Source organism: Tiliqua scincoides, chromosome 6 (assembly GCF_035046505.1).
Source record: "Tiliqua scincoides isolate rTilSci1 chromosome 6, rTilSci1.hap2, whole genome shotgun sequence".
NCBI lineage: Eukaryota > Metazoa > Chordata > Lepidosauria > Squamata > Scincidae > Tiliqua > Tiliqua scincoides.
Window position 1 is genome coordinate 54,291,696 of NC_089826.1, and position 19,063 is coordinate 54,310,758.

General features: G+C 48.7%; 1 long non-coding RNA gene across 1 annotated transcript in view; it reads right to left on the minus strand.

The window, feature by feature from the left end:
* LOC136655843 (uncharacterized) overlaps window positions 1-18,659 on the minus strand; it is a 35,424-nt gene extending 16,765 nt beyond the window's left edge. The window contains exon 1 of the long non-coding RNA XR_010794676.1: window positions 18,330-18,659. This is a non-coding gene — a long non-coding RNA (uncharacterized lncRNA). The remainder of the gene's footprint in view (window positions 1-18,329) is intronic.
* Between the last annotated feature and the right edge of the window lie 404 nt (window positions 18,660-19,063).

A 19,063-nucleotide genomic window follows, 5' to 3' on the forward strand; every position in this document is an offset into this window, starting at 1 on the left:
AATATGATACAGCACCTCTAAGTGTGTACAGAGTGTCTTTCCTTCACCACTGAGCAACTGCAACCTGTAGAATAAGTTAGTCAAGACTTCATCCAGGGCAGATGATCTGCCCACACAAACCTTAGCTCTGACAGCCCCCTATTTAGAAATAAACACTGCCCAGATGTCTCATTACAACATTTTGAAAACTTGATTCAAACTTTATAAAAAACAACCCAAATCTTAAAAGTGTATTCTTAATAGTTGCTCTCCTGTTAAAATTTGCAAATTAACCCATTTCTGCCCAACCCACCGGTGTACGCATTTGATCCCTGTTGTTTATATCCAGTGTTGGGCAGAATGGCTTAAAACTGAACTGCCTCTTCAACATGTGGAAGAAACTTCAAATGAATAAATTGAATAATTTTTTGTATATTTTCTTTTATTGTTTCAAGTGTAGCAGGAAGGGCCAAACTGGATGTGAAATTCGAAGTTTGTGATTAGCCTCCCAATTAATGTTTTAAAAAAAACTGAAAAAACTAAAAAAAATTGAAATAAGTAGGGATTCGCCCCTTACAAAAAAGCTGCTTTTTCATCTGTGAGGTTTTCACCTGTGGTTCCCCCCCCAGTAGAAAACTGATGCTTATAACTAAGGGCACAATCCTAACCCACTTTCCAGCACTGGCATAGCTGTGCCAGTGGGGCATGTGCCATGTTCTGTAGTTGCGGAGCAGTTACAAAGGCTTCCACAAGGTAAGGCAATGTTTGTTACCTCAGCGTTGCATTGCCCTTACTTCAATGCTGGAAAATGGGTTAGGATTGTGCCCTAAATCTCTGAGGCTGATTTGTATTACGAAGAGCCCAATCCTATGCATTATCGTCTATGGGGCTTATTCCCAGGTAAGTGTGGAAAGAATTGTAGCCTAAATTAGTCAGTAGGGAAAGGATTAAGTACCCCATCTCCCCACAGTCACATTTATAGACCCTCATCATCTGCATGTCAGTTTATTTTCTAAATCCATCTGGAGACTAGATGTGGACCTCCCCTGACCTGTTGACCAGGCTGGTCCCCACAGATATCATTCAGATTAAAATAGACCACAAATGGAAAGGATGGACCATCTTTTTGGGGGGAGGGGATCTAGCCATTCTCTTTTGCTTTATGCACAGCAGAGGATGCGCCACAGGATTTAGCCAATCTGAAAACAACAGGGTCCTCCTACCCATCACAGTCTTTCTCTTTCTTTTCTCTAGAGCAGCAGTTCCCAAACTGTGAATCCATGACCCACCAGTGGGCTATGACACAATTTTTGGTGGTTTCTGCAACTGACAGGGTAGATTAGGCTATGCGCATCAAGGGTTAAACAACCTGCTACTTGAGGGAGCACTGCTGCTCAATCACCATGGTAGCCACAGAGGCTTGAGAGGCTGGTAAACTTTATTTGAGGTGGGTCCAAATGCTAAAAAGTCTGGGAACCACTGCTCTGGTGGGAAGATGGTCCAAGTTTCAACTCCACCTTGTGTGGGGAGAGCTGAAGCACTTTTGATATAAGTGACGTTACCAGCCCTTGACTCCTCACGAGATTGAAATGAGTCCTTATTTCCAATCATTGCACCAGAAGAGAGAGAGAGAGAGAGAGAGAGAGAGAGAGAGAGAGAGAGAGAGAGAGAGAGAGAGATTCCCTGTGTCTTCTGGTATTTGGAGCAATTATAGGGTTTTTCTATTGGGACGATCTGTCAACAGCTTCTGGGAACAGCTTATTCATCTTCATTAGGGGCTCCAGCGATATGTCATTCCGGAGAGAAGGAGGGAAAGAGGAAGCCAATTTGGCTGGGATGATCAGTGCTTGAGGTCACGCTGCATAACGGAGGGCTCGGTGCGTGTGAGCCAGGGTGATGCGTGGGCCCGGCCAAGGGGTTATTTGAGTGTCAATGGGCCCTCCACCCCCTGGAGAAGCAGCGATCCTTCATCCCACGCCTTCTAAAACCTTCCTTGCCGCCCGATCTGAAGTGCGTGGACTTCTAAAAGGACTCCGGCTGCAGAACGCTAGAAAGTGCCACTGAAATTCCCAGGGCTGCTTCCAAGTCCATCTGAGCAGGAGGGAAGATTTCCAACAGAAGAAGTTCCTGTAGTTGGAACTGTTAAGAAGCAACACGCTAGGATTCCTGAGAGCAGACACAAACAGTAGGCTGGCTTCTGGATGAGGCGTGCCCAGTTCTGGATTTCAAGGCCTGCTAGAGACACCAGGAGCAAAGGTAGAGGGACAGAGATTGCAACTGACGTTGCAATTCCGAATTGCTTACAGTGCAACCTGATGGAAGTAAATCCTACTCCGTTCAATGGCACTTAGTCTCATTTGATGGAGTGGGGTCTCATCTAGGCTTATGCTGAAACAAATAGTCTTTGCAATGCCAGCCACAAAAAATATTTGTGGGTTTTGAAGTAACAAGTCTAACAGCACGATCCTGTGCATGTCTACTTAGAAGTAAGCCCCACTGAATTCAATGGGGCTTACTCCCAGGCAAGTGTGTATAGCAGGGGTGGACAAACCTTCAACTTTAGGGATCCTGGACTTTAAACAATTGTATAGAAGAGGGAATTTCAGCAGGTGCAACTTGCCATCTCACAGAGGACAAATTGCACCTGCTGAAATTCCCTCTCCTACAAAATTGTTAAAGGTTCAGGATCCCTAAAGCTGAAAGTTCACCCACCCCTGGTGAACACCCCTGGATTGCAACTGAAATCCTATGCACACTTACCTGGGAGTAATGCACTTAATGGAGTTTACTTCTGAGTAGACACGCAAGGCTCCTGCTGTTAGAGAGACTGCCCCTCTGGAAGTGTTTCCCTCGTAGGTATGCACGGGATTGAAGCTACTACAGCCTCATGGCACCATAAAGACAGAATTTATTGTGGCATAAGCTTCTTGAGTTTTATAAAGATAATAGAAGGTTGGAGTTGGAAGGGATCTTGCAGATCATCTAGTCCGACCTTCTGCTCACTGCAGGGAACCTCAGCATCTCTGATGAGAGATAAAATATGCATAGGGTTGCGTTACACTGTTAACCTTAAAGCCATCCTATTCCCTTGGATTACTACCTTCCTAAATCTTTGGGCCTCTTTGGGTAAGTTCCCTGCTTTCAAACAGCCAGTCATTTCCAGCTCCTTCCTAAATCAACGGGACTTTGTCGTGCACTGCGGATGCCAGAATTTGGCAAAGGGTAATTTTGCCATTAACACCTTTGCGGAGTCTTTCCCACAGATATTTGCCGGCTGCGAGTGTCGAAGTGATTACTGCGGTCCATCCGATGAGTTCCCCATTCCAAGCGCTCTCTGGAGGGTCCCTAAGATCGCGGGCAATTGGCAAGACCCAGCCGGGTTCAAGAGCAGCCCTTCTCCTGCCCAAGCCTTCGCTAGGGCTGCTCTTCCCAAAGGAAACGGTAGGTGGCGCTCGAGGCCCCTCGCAACAATCTGGTTCCGTGTACAGTATTGTCAGGCAGCCTCTAGTCCAGGAGAAACCACAACACAGCAAGGGACAGCTGGAATATTTAGACAGCAACACATTTTTTAAAAGAGTAAAAGAAAAGACTGCTTTCCCAGCAGACAAGTGCTATTAAAAATGGTGAACATTCTCCCCAGCCAGGTCTCTCTCTTCCTCTCCTGCCTTCCGTTTCCCTTTTCAGCAGTGGGAACAGAAATTCCAACACATGGTCTTCTCTGATCAGACAAAGCTACGTGTGACCCTCACAGTTCGCGAGGAATCACTGCAGAGGAATCACTGTTCCGAATGAAAAGCAATGAGGACACGAAAAGGCTGGTTTGGGGGACTTTGCTTTGCAGGATGCCAGGGCACTCCTCCTAGACATTTTACTCAGCAGTTAAACCCCACTGAGTTTAGTGGGACTTACTCCCGGGGAAGTGTGTATAGGATTGCAGCCTGCCTCTAATTATTAGTAGGAAATAGATTTCCTTTCTCATAGACATAGCCCTTCATCTACCCACCAGTCAGAATGGAGTGGCAGGTTCATTGTGGACCAAACAGGATGACCAGATGTCAAAACCACAGAAGACAAGGAAGCCCAAAATGTAGATAGAACATCCAAGAAAAATGTAGGATGTGACAAAATAAAAGATAAAACACTCGTTTATTGATTTTATGTGGTTAAACACTATATTACGTATTAAATTTAAAACTATATTACATATGATTTATTAATTACAAGATGGCACTGTGCTGCCTGCTCACAGGAAAAAGGAGAACATTTAAGTTCTTTTCCAGGACAAAAAGCGAAAAAGAGGACATGTCCTGGAAAACGAGGACTCCTGTTCACCCTTGAACTGAATCACTTCAAAAACCTGGTGGAAGATCTCGTTTTGGAACGCTCTTGCCTTTTTAAAAAGTGGTTCATCCAGGAGAAGGCTAAACCAGTGGCATAGCTAGAGGGGGGGGTGCAAAGCACTAAGTTTTGCAGACGCCCGGCCTGCAAACTTAGTGCTTAGCTGCAAACTTAGTCCTTTGCGCCCCCTCTAGCTACGCCACTGGCTTTGCTTGCAGCTGGCTCGTCCCAGGTTAATTCCTTCTGGCCCCTCGTAGTCGGGCAGAGGGGAGAACAACTGCTTGCAGCCCTGGCCAGATGCTGCTTGTCTGTGCCTGCAATACCGAGGGGGGTGAGCCCAGGGTCGGACTCTGTCTTAGCAACCTTTCTTTCTGCGTCGAGGAGCACTGCGGAGAGCGGACCGTACAGACCAGGCGGAGGACCGATGTAGCCGGATCTCATGCATGGGTCATCCCAGGAAGCCTGTGGCAGAGAAGAGACCTGCGACCCACCAGCTTGGAAATCTCCGGGCGGCCCTGAAAGCAATGGGAGTCTTCTACGTCTGGAGCACACACCGAACACCTACCCTTGGCACGTTGTACGCCCCCCCTCCCCGTTGACTCCCAGCCCCTTTGGAGGGCTTGCTGCCTTACACGTCTTTGCTATCAGTGAGCTGTCCCAGTGCCGGCGCCCGCATTCACAAGAACATAAGAAGAAGAAGAAACCCACTGGATCAGGCCAAGGGCCCATCGAGTCCAGCTTCCTGTATCTCACAGTGGCCTCCCCCCAGCCCCCAGATGTGGCTTCCACTCACCCCGCGGATTCAGGGGATCCATCGGTGGGCTTTGGAAAAACTCCCGGAATATATGGGCTGTGGGATGCGTGGAAGCAGGTCGTGCACCAATGAGAGGGAAGCATCGATCCTTGGGAGAGGCTGCGCCAGAGGTAGGCAGGCGGGGGGAACCAGAGCTCCTCCCGCGAGTGCGGCACCCCCCCAATTACTGGACCCCCCAGGATAGTTCGAAGCAGTGGCGTAGCTAGAGGGGGCGCAAAGCACTAAGTTTTGCAGAGAGCCTCACCGCGGCGTGCAAGCGGCCCCTCCCCTTCGGAGCCAGGGGGAGGGGCCACTTGCACACCGCAGTGAGGCTCCCTGCAAAACTTAGTGCTTTGCGCCCCCTCTAGCTACGCCGCTCCCTTCAAGAGGTATTAAGCATTTCTCGTATAAAACGGTCAGGCAGGACTCCTTTTGGATTTTTCTAAGCTGAGGTTGATTCTCCCCCCTCCCCCCCATCAAATTCTGCGATCCTCAAGCTCGATCGTATAAGCAGAGATACGTTGGACTGGTGCAAATGTAGTAAGTACACAACTGCCCGCAAGAACAATACGTGATGTGGTCTCGAGAGAGGACCTACTGACGAGCGATTGTTGCCTGGGTCAAGAAGAACTCAGTGAAAGATTCGCGGCTTCTACCTCACCGAGGGGCGTTTCACTGGAACTCTAATTCCATTTCATCCGGCTGGTTTGTTCCCCGTAAAGTGGGGCTGTCCCGGCCGGGACAGAATTCTCATCTACGGTAAGGAATCCAGTCAGACAAGTCTGCCCCAAAACACATACCTCGCCCCGCATTAAGGCTGCAATCCTTGCCACACTTTCCTGGGAGCAAGCCTCATTGACTATAATGGGACTTACTTCTGAGTAGATTTCCATAGGGCTTGAACTCTAAGGCTGCAATCCTATCTACACTTTTCTGGGAGTAAGCCTCATTGACTATAATGGCTATTTAACTAATTATGTATGTTGTGTGTATGTTGTAGCTCTTTTTTTCTTTTTGCTATGCAATTAAAGGTTGCTGAAATAGAAATAGACTATAATGGGATTTACTTCTGAGTAGATTTCCATAGGGCTTGAGCTCTATGGCTGCAATCCTATCTCCACTTTCCTGGAAGTAAGCCCAATTGACTATAATGGGACTTACTTCTGAATAGATTTCCATAGGTGCTTGAGCTCTAAGACTGCAATCCTATCTCCACTTTCCTGGGAGTAAGCCCAATTGACTATAATGGGACTTACTTCTGAGTAGACAGGCATAGGATTGGGCTCGAAGATGTCGAAGCTAGCCAGCCACAGAGGTGCTTTTGAAATATGCACGTTTAAAGCCCCTTGGATTTCAAAGGGCCGCAGCTTTTAGCCCCTGCGTCTTTCTGCGACCCAGCTGAATGGAACTGGCGAACCTGCTTCTCAGTGCCGCCCCCCCCCCCCAATTAAACAAAATCGAATTGTGGATCTTGATCGAAGCGGCGTGGACTGGGACGGTTTGGGGTGGGGGTAGAAGGGGACCCGGTGGAGCACATTCTAGAAACTGTCCCGGTCCCCGTTATAAAATGCTTCGTTCAAGAAGTTTATAACTCATAAAATCTACTACAGCATGCAGGCAGTTCGTTGTCTGGGCGATAATATGGCACTGTTATTGGGATCCACCTGATGTCCGAACACACAGCGAGCCAGCTTTCGAGATCCAGAGAACGCCTCCTCAGGGTTGACAAAGTGCTGTCGAGGGGAAAGCGGATGGGGGGAACCCTTTTGCTGGTCTGGGAGCAGCACTGTTTGCCGTCCTTCAGTCATATCCCTCCTCCCCACAGTCACCTGTCTCTGTGGTAATGATTTCAGGCTGCAATCCTATCCACACTTTCCTGGGAGTAAGCTCCATTGACTAGAATGGGGCTTACTTCTGAGTAGACAAGCATAGGCTTGGGCTCTCAGTCTTGTTGGCTGAAGGGCGGGATGCACAAATACTGCACTTCAAACAAGAACCACTGGACCACTGGAGATATTCTTGGCGGACCAGAGAAGCTGGTCTGAGCCCAGGGCCAAAGATCACTGGCCGCACGAGAGCTACTGGGTTGGTTTTGTTTCTGAATACTCCAGAAAACTGGCTGCCTTATTTCATCTGCTCTGGGAAGATGGCTGGGGAGCAGCCTAGAACTAGCTGAAGGCTTTGTTCTTTCCAGAGATCTGCCAGCTAAGGACCTCAAGGAGGAGGTCACAGAGTTTCCAAGCAATCTCCCGCGGGGCGCTGACCAGAGGCCCAGTTCAGTATGGCTGCCGTATCACAGTACAATCCTATGCATGTCTGCTCAGAAGTAAATCCCATTAGAGTCAATGGGGCTTACTCTCAGGAAAGTTTGGATAGGATTGGGCTGTCAGGCGCCCTTTAGATCACAAAGGCTACAATCCTGTCCACGCTTATCTGGGAGTAAGCCCCATTGACTAGAATGGGATTTACTTCTGAGTAAACACATAGGCTTGGGCTCAAAGTCCTGGGAGCAAGACGACCATCTACAACCTTATCAGAACCAGGACTGCCGAAAAGAAAGCGACATGTCGTCTAGCCACTAGGCGATACTGCCTTGCTTGACTTTAGTGCGTCCAAGTCTACTACGATAGAGATGTCACCTGATTTTTCTTTGGGGTACTCAATTCTTACGCGGACTGACTCAGGGGTTAGAGGCATATCCGAATGTTGATTTCATGTACTTTTTCGCTGTGTCCGTGTTATCGTGTCTTTCTCTGCTTATCCAGGTCCACATTGGATGCTGTGCTTTATTTATGGGTGGCGGAGGCCTCGGACTAAGGGCAATAAAAGTTTGTACGCCTGTAGTAAACGCTTTGAGAAACGGGAGGTCAGATTTCCAGTCTGAGAATGCAACTCAAAAAGGATGGTTGAAATCACAGCGCGATCCTAGCCCTAGCGAGTCCCACCCCTTATGAGGCTGGCTCTTAGCTAAGCGTGCAGGGGATCTCACTCACAGCCCAGTCCTATTCACACTTTCCTGGGAGTAAGCCCCATTGACTCTAATCGAACTTGCTTCTGAGCAGACATGCATAGAATTGTAGCCAGACATTATTCTTGAGTGCCTTCAGGAGAGGTCTCTCTCACTCTCAGATGTGGAACAAGGAGTTTTACGTGGGAATTTAGAGCCCAAGCCTAAGTCTGTCTACTCAGAAGTCAAGGAGCTTACTCCCAAGAAATTGAGGACAGGAATTCAGCCTAAAATAGTGCCTGCATGTTGGAAGAATCTTAAAAAGTGGTTTCCTCTTTGGGGGGAAGCAGAGTAGCTTCAGCAGCAGACCCCCCCCCCCTTGCTGGGTAGCAACCCAGGGAGCCTCCCACACCTGGCTGACTGCTAATCAATAAAGACAAAACGGCAATGGCTGGTTGAAGTTTGCAAAAGAAGTCATTTACGGTTCCTTGGTAGCTTATGTTACAGCATCTGATTATGATCAGAGGTTCACTAAACTTGAGACAGCGAGGTCCTAAAGCTGCCTCGCCCTGCGTGTGCCATGTGGTTAAGATGGCGGCACCAGCAGAGCCCTGCTGGGTGCGACCTTGTCAGGTCAGTGGTCAGTGTGGAAGAGAGGCAAGAGAGCAAGACGTGCGTGCTCAGAGCAGAAGGAAAGATATAGGGTCTGGCCCACACCCCCACATGGGTCACCAAAAGGGGACAGGTAAAATGTAGGGTCACTGGGCCATGGCTTAACCCTTTCAGGACAGTATCCTGCCACCTCTGGACAGCAGACGGAGTTGTCCAAACTCCAACACTGCTCCCCACCCCCAGTTCAGATCGTGAAATTGATCTCACAGAAATCAGTGGGAGAACAGGAGGGGAGTTCGTTAGATAGGGGTCACAGCCCTAGGTTTTTAGTTGACTCAAGATAAGCATTTGTTTCGATGAAAGAACTGGCAGTCCAGCACTAAAGACTCCTGCTTGGGATTAATGGGGCATATTTTCCTAGGTGTGCTTTCCTTAATACGCCTTCCACTCTAATAATCGCTCTTAATCGGTTTCTTCAGCAATTGACCTGTTAAACCCGCTCGTTAGTAAATCCAGCGAAAGTATCTGTAAAGGCTTCACTGAACTAACGAGAGTTAAATTATCCTCCTGGAACAAAAAGGCCCCGATTCTGCCGTCCCCTGTGTGAACGTTTCCAAATAGTGGGAGCCCGTCTATCGATGTGCATGGTTCTCCACCCATAATCTTGCCCACCTAAGGCTACAAATATCCTAAGCACACTCACCTGGGACTGACAGCACACGCCTATGCATGTCTACTCAGAAGTAAGTCCCATTGTGTTCAATGAGAGTTACTCCCAGGAAAGTGTGCATAGAATTGCAGCCATAGGCTGCAATTTTATACAGTTTCCTGGGAGTAAGGCCCACTGAACACAGTGGGACTAACTTCTGAGTAGACATGCATTGGATTATGCTGTAAGCCCCTTTGAATTCTCACTTCAGAGTAAACATGCTTACAATTTTTGCCTGGCCCACAGGTTTACACATTTGGTCCCTGTTGCGTATATGCAACGTTGGACAGAAATGGTTTAGGATTGTACTGCCAGCCTTTCATCTAGTAAAATAATTAGCGTCTTCTGTAGGCAACAAGACATGTTTGTGGCATCAATCTGCGCTAAATTTTGGAGGAAAAAAACAAAAAAAACCCAAAAACTTTTCCTCCGACTATTAATAATAATGAGGATGAGTCATTGGGAGGCCCTAATTCATATTAAGTTAAATAAATTTGACTTCTTAGTTTGGCTTAATTCGAATTTGGACTTGACCCCCAGCCTGTTTGCTAGAGCAAAATTTTCAAAATGTAAAGCAGTCATAAAAAGAGAGCATCTGGGGATGCACAGAGTGCTTTGTCTCTGTGTTTGGGACTTGGAAACAAGTCATGGCTGAATACCAGTATCTCTCTAAGTGTGGAAGGTGGGCTCAGTAAAATCAAAGAGCCGGACTACATTAAGGAATACTGCAGAGGAACCAGACGAAGAAGCTGGTTAGTGTAAATTAATGTAAATGTAACTCTCCTAAAAAAAGAAAAAAAGAAAAAAAGAAGCAGCTGGGTATAGACCAAATGGTCTTTAGCTCCCTGAAGATCAGGACTCAACACATCTGTGGCGATCATCTTAAAGATGCCCAAGATTTCTAGTTCTTCTGTATGTTTGCAGAGATCAGAGTTGTAGAAATAGGCTCAATTTTATTTCAAACTTTGTTAGGAACCTTAGGCAGAGGACTTTGGGCACTATTCAGGGGTCGAAAGTGTCAGAAACGGTTCAAGGCAACTAAATATTAATATACAAAATATTTTTGTCATGGGAATGAGTTTTGGATTTTCAAGCAGCCAGATTTCTCAATTCGTTTCTGCTGCTGATTTACTGAAATGCTGACGTTAATGATTTGGGGGGGGGGGGGGCGTCTTCAATGGTATCCTGTGCAGTTTGTTAATTCCATCTCTATTGTGCCTGTTGTCAAGGTTACAATTTCCCTAAAATAAGAGCCCAAACTTTCAGGGAAAGGGTATCTATTTGAGGAAGCAATAGGAATGGCAGAGAGATTCTTACCATTTTCCTACCTGACCTGGGAGAACAAATGAGATTTTAACTGGATGGAAGAGGGGAGAGAAAGAACCAACTAGTCGACTGTAGTTGAATTTTGAAACCTTTGCGTTATATCTAAGGGTAGGGGCCAGTGCACCTGCCCTAAAGGGCAAATAAAAGTGGATAATATAATACAAAAAGAAATGAACTCAAACCACAAACAGCACCTAGGACAAACAGAGTTATTACTATGGGTTGTATTAAGAACTGTAAGGGCTTCCGGGCAGGGATCTGGGCTCTTCTGTAAAGCTCTAGATACACTGCTGAAGAAATGGGAATCTTAAGAAACGGGTTTTTTTAAGCCTTCAGTAAGCATTGGAAGTAAATCCCAACCCTATTCAAAACTCAGTTCATGATTTCGAGGGCTATGGAGCCCTCAAACCTCATGAAATTGACACGTAGGCATGAAATTGACGAGTAGGATGGAAAAAGCCCAGAGATCCTCCAGAAGAAGACGAACCCCACTCATCTTGAATACCTCTGCAGAGGAGGCCAACTTGAACGTCAGACCTGTGAGTTGCAGGCGTTTCCCACGAGTCCTTCATATTTCACAAATTATTGACATTCCTAACTACAGTGGGAACATTTTCATGAGTTCTTGAAGGAGGGGGGATGGGTATGGGGGGGAGGGGAGAGGAGGGTATATAAATACACAGCTCCTTTGATCTATAACTTTTTAAGGGCATTCAAACATTGCCCACTAGGCTACTTTATTTATCTGTCCACAGTTAACTTCAATAATCTCCTGAGCAGGATAGATCTTGGGGGTGGGGGGTGGGGAGAGAGAAAACCTGCCCTCCCCCAAACTGAATTGACTCAAGGTCGGAGAGGTTCATTTAAAGGGCTTCCTCCCAAGGAAGAAAAGGAGTCGGTCCCCACCTCTCTGTTCAGCACAGAGATTATGGCTGCTATTGTTGTAGGAAGCAGGGCCAAGAAGGAAGAATACTCTGAGGATATCTCAGGGTCCTGTTATGTACTCCTGAGAACGCGTGTGAACTGCAAAGCACTGAGACACACCCCCTTGAATAACCCCCCGTCGAAGCTACGTTGGAGACTGTGGTCCGATGTCTTCTTGCCGGAGTCGGTAAAATGAGAGTCAACAAAAAAGAGGGAACATTGGTAGACGGGGGGGAGGCACAGCTTCTCACACGCCGGGTTGAAATTTCAAAATATGCCCTCACTGACAAGCAGAGGTAGAGAGGAAGACCTTGAAATGCCGAGGGGGCGGTGGTGGTAGGTCCCAAGTATAGACAAGAGAACAGAATGACCCATCAGTGGCGTAGCTAGAAGGGGTGCAAAACACTAAGTTTTGCAGGGAGCCTCACCGTTGTGCAAGGGACCCCCCTGCCTTTCGAAGCCATTCCAGGTGGGGGAAACAAAACGGAGGCATATGCTTGGAATGGCTCCGAAGGGGAGGGGTCCCTTGCACGCTGAGATGAGGCTCCCTGCAAAACCTAGTGCTTTGGACCCCCGCTAGCTACGCCACTGTGACCCCATGTTGACAATGGGCCCCTCTGTTCTGCTGCACAGTACGTGTTTGGGCTTTTCATAGAAATGCCATAGATCTAGTTATGTGCCTTACATTTCATGGACCCTTGGCCCCACCATAACGTGTGTGTGTGTGTGTGTGAGAGAGAGAGAGAGAGAGAGAGAGTGACTGCTTGTTGAGGATAACACCTCATGCATCTGGCGAAGTGGGTCGTCTATAAAGGTAGTCAGCCACTCATGCCCAACAGGTACTGAAATTATTAAGACCCCTCCGGACTAACGGGTCTCATCGATTCCGTGGCTCACTGGCTTCGGATACAACCCCGCGAAAACGTATTCCACAATAAATCTGCTCCTTCTTAAAGGTGCCGCGAGACTTTTTGCTGTTTAAAGTCATTTCAATGGGGCGTGACCCCCTGTAATGCCTTGAGCTGTAAGAGAATGACGGTCATGAAGGGCACGATCCACAACACCTTTCAGCCTGTGTCTATCCTGGGTGCAGTGAATCCTTTCGATTCAACATGCGGGTTGGAAAATTTTCTTTGCAAGTGAAACCCTGTTGATTTAGGTTGGATTTACTTCCGAGCAAGCCGTGTAGGATTCCAGCCATAGTGCCAGAACTTTAGTCCATATCATTTAGTCCATATCAGGTTGCTCTTGTCCTTGGAGCCCCTTTTGGATTGCTACTGGCCACCTCAGTGGTCAAAGAGAGGCACCTTTTAAAGTGGTGATGTTCCTATATTTATCAAGGGAGATCAACGGTTGCCGTTCCTCCCAGCACAACATCTTTCCCAGGGACAGTTTGTGTGTGTTGTTGACGATTGTGACAGGAAACAGAGACAGGGAACCGTCTTAGAGCCCAGTCCTAGGCAGGTCTACTCAGAAGTCCCATTAGAGTCAATGGGGCTTTCTCTCAGGACAGTGTGGATAGGATTGGGCTAACCGCTTTCAGAACGTTTGTGTTACAAAGCGGTATATAAATATTTCTGAACTGAACAATAACAATTACTATTGGAACTGGTCCATTTATCTATAGCTCGCGCGAAACTCCTGCGCAGGCGCTTTGATCGTGAATCAAAGCCCTGCAACCGGTCGGCTGATCAAACGTTTGCTCTGCAAGAATTGGGAATGGAAAAGAATTGCTTTGAAATTAGTGAGGCTTGGATTGCGGCAAGCGTGGACAAGACAGGGCGCTTCTTTGATTCTCTGCTTGTCTTGGTTGCCTTCTCCAGCTAGCTTCCCCATCACCCCTTGTATGGCCAGAGTCTGAATGCTGATTTGGAATGGCTACTCTCTCAGGTAACTGCTTCAGATAAAGCAAATCAAACCACTTTGGTCATATAATCAGTCAGATCGGTGGCGTAGCTAGAGGGGGGTGTAAAGCACTAAGTCTTGCAGGGAGCCTCAACGCATTGTGCAAGCGGTCCCTCCCCCTCCCCTGGGAATTCGCCTGCATTTTGCAACCCCCCCCCCCCGCCTGGAATGGCTCTGGAGGGGAGGGGGAAGGGCCACTTGCTCGCCACGGTGAGGCTCCCTGCAAAACTTAGTGCTTTGCACCCCCTCTAGCTATGCCACTGCTTATAGCTTTCAGACGTTCACAGCATAACACGTGGTTGTGGTACATACCAGGCCCTTTTGCCCTTCCCCGGACAATAGAGCCAAAAGACAAACATGTGAATTCAGTGGAAACACTCAAGGATTGAAGAGCGTGGAAGAGCAGGTATTCAAGGGAACCTTTTCTGTGAACATGACCTTAAGTCAGACCTGATTAATGAAAGGGATTCCAAACAGATGTTTTTGCATTGAGGTGCAAGTCCAACCCCACTGAAAGTGGGGTGCGTTCGTTTTCAGTGACGCCTTGATCATAACCATGATTTTGGAAGGGATGCCATTGATTGCGTGGCTACTAGAAATATCCTGCGATGACGAAGGGCCTGATTTCCAAGTAAGCCTGCTTTGGATCACAACCAGCAGTAGCAGTACTGCCAGCTCCGATTGACTACTGCCTCTCTTTAACTGCTTATCCCAGAGGTTTCCAAACTTTTTAGCACTGGGACCCACTTACTTAAAACGACACTCTATCGGAACTCACCTAGCTTTACAAGACTTTAAAAAAAATTTCATTTACCAGCTGCACAAGCCTCTGTTTTATCCTTTTTACTATGGGGGGGGGGGGAAGACCACCTTCTGGAGCATTTGTTGAGTTCTATGTTCACTGGATTGGAACCATTCTGGTGCCCTTGCATTCCTCTCAGCCTGCTCCTTGAAGTGGACCAAGGCATAGTTTCCTACTTATGAGTAAACACGCACACGCTGCTCCTTTCAGTTTCCATGGGGCTCAATACTTTTTCCTTGTCAGCTATCAGTTTCGCCATCCACCAAATATCGGTTCCGACACACAGTTTGGGAACTACTGGCCCTATTCAATTTGCATCTGGAGTACCTGAATGTATTGCTATCGATCTATGGACAGAGTGTAAAAGGAAATCGGCTTAATTACACCATTTCTGCCTAACATTGTGGTCTGGGCAGAAATGGGTTAAAGCCAACTGGTGTGGCTTCAACTGATTTGTGAATTTGGTGGCTCTGGGCATGCAAAAGGCGTGTTTTCTTAGTCTTAAGTAGACCCTACTGAGTTCAAATGAGAATCATTCAAGTAAAGATAGATAGGATTGGGGCTTTTATCATGCAATCCCTAATAGTGCTTATTCAGGATCAGTCCCATAGACGTCAACAGGGCTTACTCCAAAGTAAGCATGCTACATAGCAATACAGTCTATTTTGCCTTTCTTACAATTTCATTTTCATATATGAAGTGGGGAAGAGTTTGTGCTCCTGCGTATACTGTATTTCTTAAATGCACTATTTGGGGGTGGGGGCTTAGGAAGAACCTACCTGCCAATGAGCTGTCAATTACTTTTTCAAGGCATCCAGAAATGCAAATCACTCCTTATCTCCGAAAAGTAACACAATCACAATAACAAACACAGTAACAATATGATAAAATGACGCAGAGGGCAATCCTATGCAAATTTACTTCGAAGTAGTCCTGCACTAGAATTGCACTTTAAGTTTTTGGATTTCTGTAGGAGAGGGATTGCTAAAACGGGATGTGGTGAGAGAGAGAGAGAAAGAGAGAGCGAGCGCTGGTATGTGAGGGCGGAAAGGCGAGCTGGACATTGTTTACTGTTCTGCCCGGCCGCCTCCGAGGAGCCCTGTAGGCTCCTTGGTGCCAGGGACTTTGATGAGAGCGCGACTGGACGAAGAGCAGAGATCCCCTCTCGCTGACACGCCGGCCGGAGCCACTTGGGAGGTCCTTCCCAGCTAATGCAGCCCCCGCTAACTACTCCCAATAGGAGACTTGGTGGACTAGCCCAGGGTCACAATTACAAGGAAACCTTTAAAGAAGACGCGGGGAGGGGGAGTGGGTGGCCTGAGCAGACTGGAAAGAACAGCCCTTCCATTCTTCGGGGGACAGGAAGGCCGAAGCTCACCCCCCCCCATCTCTGCAAGTTTAGTGGGACTTTTTTTTTTTTTTACAAGGTGTGAGTGTGTGTGTGTAGTTGCTACAAGAATCGAATCTCCGCCGATAACAAAAAGGGGGGGGGGATTTCAGCCCCACGCTCGTGTGGCAGCAAATCCCACTGAACCCTCTGTGTAACTTACTCCTCAGTAAGCAACACGCGCAGGATCGGGCCTTTGCAGCGTTTGACTTCAAAGAAAAAAAATTGGGGGTTGGATGGAGACGTTACCCGGCGTCCCTCTAAGGGAGAAAGGGGGGGCATTGACAGTAACACCCACGGTCTCTCCGCATGGGTCCCGTTTGTTTCAGCAGGTCTAACCTCAACTCTGGAGGTGCAGGACTCTGAAAGAAGAGGTTTGCGGACTGTCGCTGGTCGGGTTATCCGAGAAGGCTTCAATCTTGGGCATGCTCATTGAGGAGTAAGGCTGCAATCCTAACCCCACTGACCTAGGAATAAGCCCCATTGACTATAATGGGACTTACTTCTGAGTAGACGGGCATAGGATTTCACTGTCAGTCCAATTAGAAATGACTCCTTCGTAAAGCTGCGATCCTATACACATTTTCACGGGAGTAAGTCTCACTGAACTCAACGGGACTTACTTCCAGGAAGATATGCATACGATTGTGCTGTAAGTGTGCTTAGCAGCGCGGCCCAAGCCATTCTGGAGAAGCTGGGCAGGACACAACAGGGCCAACATACTGACTTGGGAGTAAATATTCCAGGGTGTCCTTAGGCGGTATGTTAAGTTTACCTGTAGTCCCTATCAAGGAAGGTCAACACACGCACAGACGCACAGCTCTCATCCTAAAGTCCATTTCTACCCAGTCCACAGGTGTGCACATTTGATCCCTGTTGCGTATATGCAACGTTGGGCTGAAACGGCATAAGAACGGCTCGTTCTCAGTGAAACCGACTACCAAGTAAACCTGCAACTGTTCTGGAAGAAAATCCTATTGAACTCAGTTGGATTTCGAGCAGACAGCCAGGGTTCTCCCAGCGAACCAATCCGGCTTTCCACATTCATTGCCTGCACTTTATTTATCCCTTGAACCGCCTGAATAGACCTTAATGGAACAAGAATCCTGAGGACTAGCGCCTTGGGCGCAAACTACGCCTGCTTCATGCGCGTGTATTTGAAAGCAAAGCGGCAAGGAAAGGAAGGACACCTTCAGGGATGTTAGGAGATTAAAAGTTGGGGCCATCAGTATATCCAAGGCGACAGCCCTTTGCTCCGTGTCAGACCCTTTGAAGCAGGGGGTTCGATTCTGAATAAACACGTACAAGGCCGGCCGCCACACTGAGGCTGCAAACCTATGCACATTTACCTGGGAATAAGACCCATTGAATATAATAGGTTTTACTTTTGAGTAGACATGCACAGCTTTGTGCTCCGAGTTCCCTTTAATGGGTTGGACCTTGCTGCCAACCCGTTTTAAATACGTGCGATCCTACGCGTGTGAACTCAACAGTAGGCCCTGCAGTGTTCAGTGGGCAAAGCTGTCAGGAGAGTGCGCACAGGATTGCAGACCATCTTGACTGGGCGCGCGTCCGAGCAGAGAAAATGGAACCACCCAGGTTGCTCACGCTACCCCAGCTGGTTTTTAGAGAGAGGAAAGTGGGATCCGGAGGACCCTGTTCAATCCAGATCCGACAGTTTCCGAGTCTGATGATGCCTCCCTCCCTCAGTGGCATAGCCGGGGGAGTAAAGCACTAAGTCTTGCAGAGAGCCCCACCGCAACGTGCAAGGGGCCCTTCCCCCTCCCCTTCGGAGTCATTCCAGGCATCGCCTCCTTTTTGCTCCCTCCCTCCTGGAATCGCTCCGAAGGGGAGAGGGAGGGGCCCTTTGAGGCTCCCTGCAAGACTTACGCTACAGTCCTATCCACACTTCCCTGGGAGTAAGCCCCATTGACTATAATGGGATTTACTTCTGAGTAGACCTGCACAGGATTGGGCTCTTAGTGCTTTGCCCCCTATAGCTACGCCACTGCGCGCGCGCTCTCTCTCTCTCTTTCACACACACACACACACACACACACACACACACACACACACACACAAGGCTGGAAAATATGGGATTGTTCAATCTGCACCTAAACACACTTACTTGGGAGGCAAGTCTTATTTAATTGAACCTTCCAGGAGGTTCAATGGGGTTACTTCTGAGTAAACATGCGGGGGGTTGTTTAGTGTCGCCAGTCTCTTAAGGATCTTGTCGGAGTGGTAGGAACTGAGCTGCTGTCTTCCCTGCGACAACAGAAAGCCACCCGCCTCCCCCTCCCAATACCCCCGTTTTTTCCTTGTCGGTGGACGGGGCCTCTCTCTGGAGCGGAGATCACAGAAACGCGGAGCCCTGGGGACTCCATTTCCTCTCCGCCAAATCCAAGGCCAGGCTCTTTTGGCCTCTCCAGAGGAAGGGGGGAGGGATGGGGCGCTCCCTGGAACGGCGGTGGAGGCTTCCAAGGCGGCGGGGGGGGGGGGGTTTGCATCCAGCGCTCGCGCCAAGTGATTCGAAGTTGCCGTGTAAGCGTGAGCCAGGAAGGGTGACTTGGTCCCGATCCCTTCAAGGGCCCCGCCGAGAGTTACCTGCAGTCTCTTCGAGGTGCGTCTTCCTGGCTGAGACGTCTGGGGTGGAAGCAGCGCTGAAGATGCAGGAGAAAGAGGGAGCGGGAAAGGAGATCGGAAAAGCCCCCCGAAAGGGAGTCCCGAAGCCCAGCCTCCCCTTTTCCCGCTCCAGCTGTCCAAGTGGGGCTGCAGCATCTCGGGAAGGCGCTTTTCCCCCTTCTGCTTTCTGGGAAGACGTCGGGGGAGGGAGGGAGGGAGGGGAGGAGGGAGGGCGGAAGGACGCCAGGTTTCTCCTGAGAAACTCAATCTGCCCTACAGTAGCGCCGGAGTCTGGGATCTGTCACTGCTGACAGCAGCCTCGACGGGGCACACACACAGGCAGGCGGGTCGGTCTGCGGGCCAACAGCCCCCGCCCCTGCTCCCTTCATCGGAGGGGAGGGGGCTAGCCAGAGGAGTGGGGGGGGGGGGCTTTGAAATTACCTGCAAAATTACATTTCAGACAGGGGAGGGGAAATGCAAGACCCCCCCCCCTAATTATGAAGGGTGATGTCACATCTCAGGGCCAGAAAAGGCTGCCGTCCAGGCTGGGCTTTGCCCTGTTCCTCAGAATGACTTCAATGAATAATTTTCGAGACAGTGAGGGCTGGAGGTTATAGCTGCCTGCTCTATGAAAACCAGATTGGGGGGCCGGGACTCGAGACAGGGAGAGGGGGGGGCTTTCAGTCTGGCCACTGACTTGCCTGTCTCAGCATCCA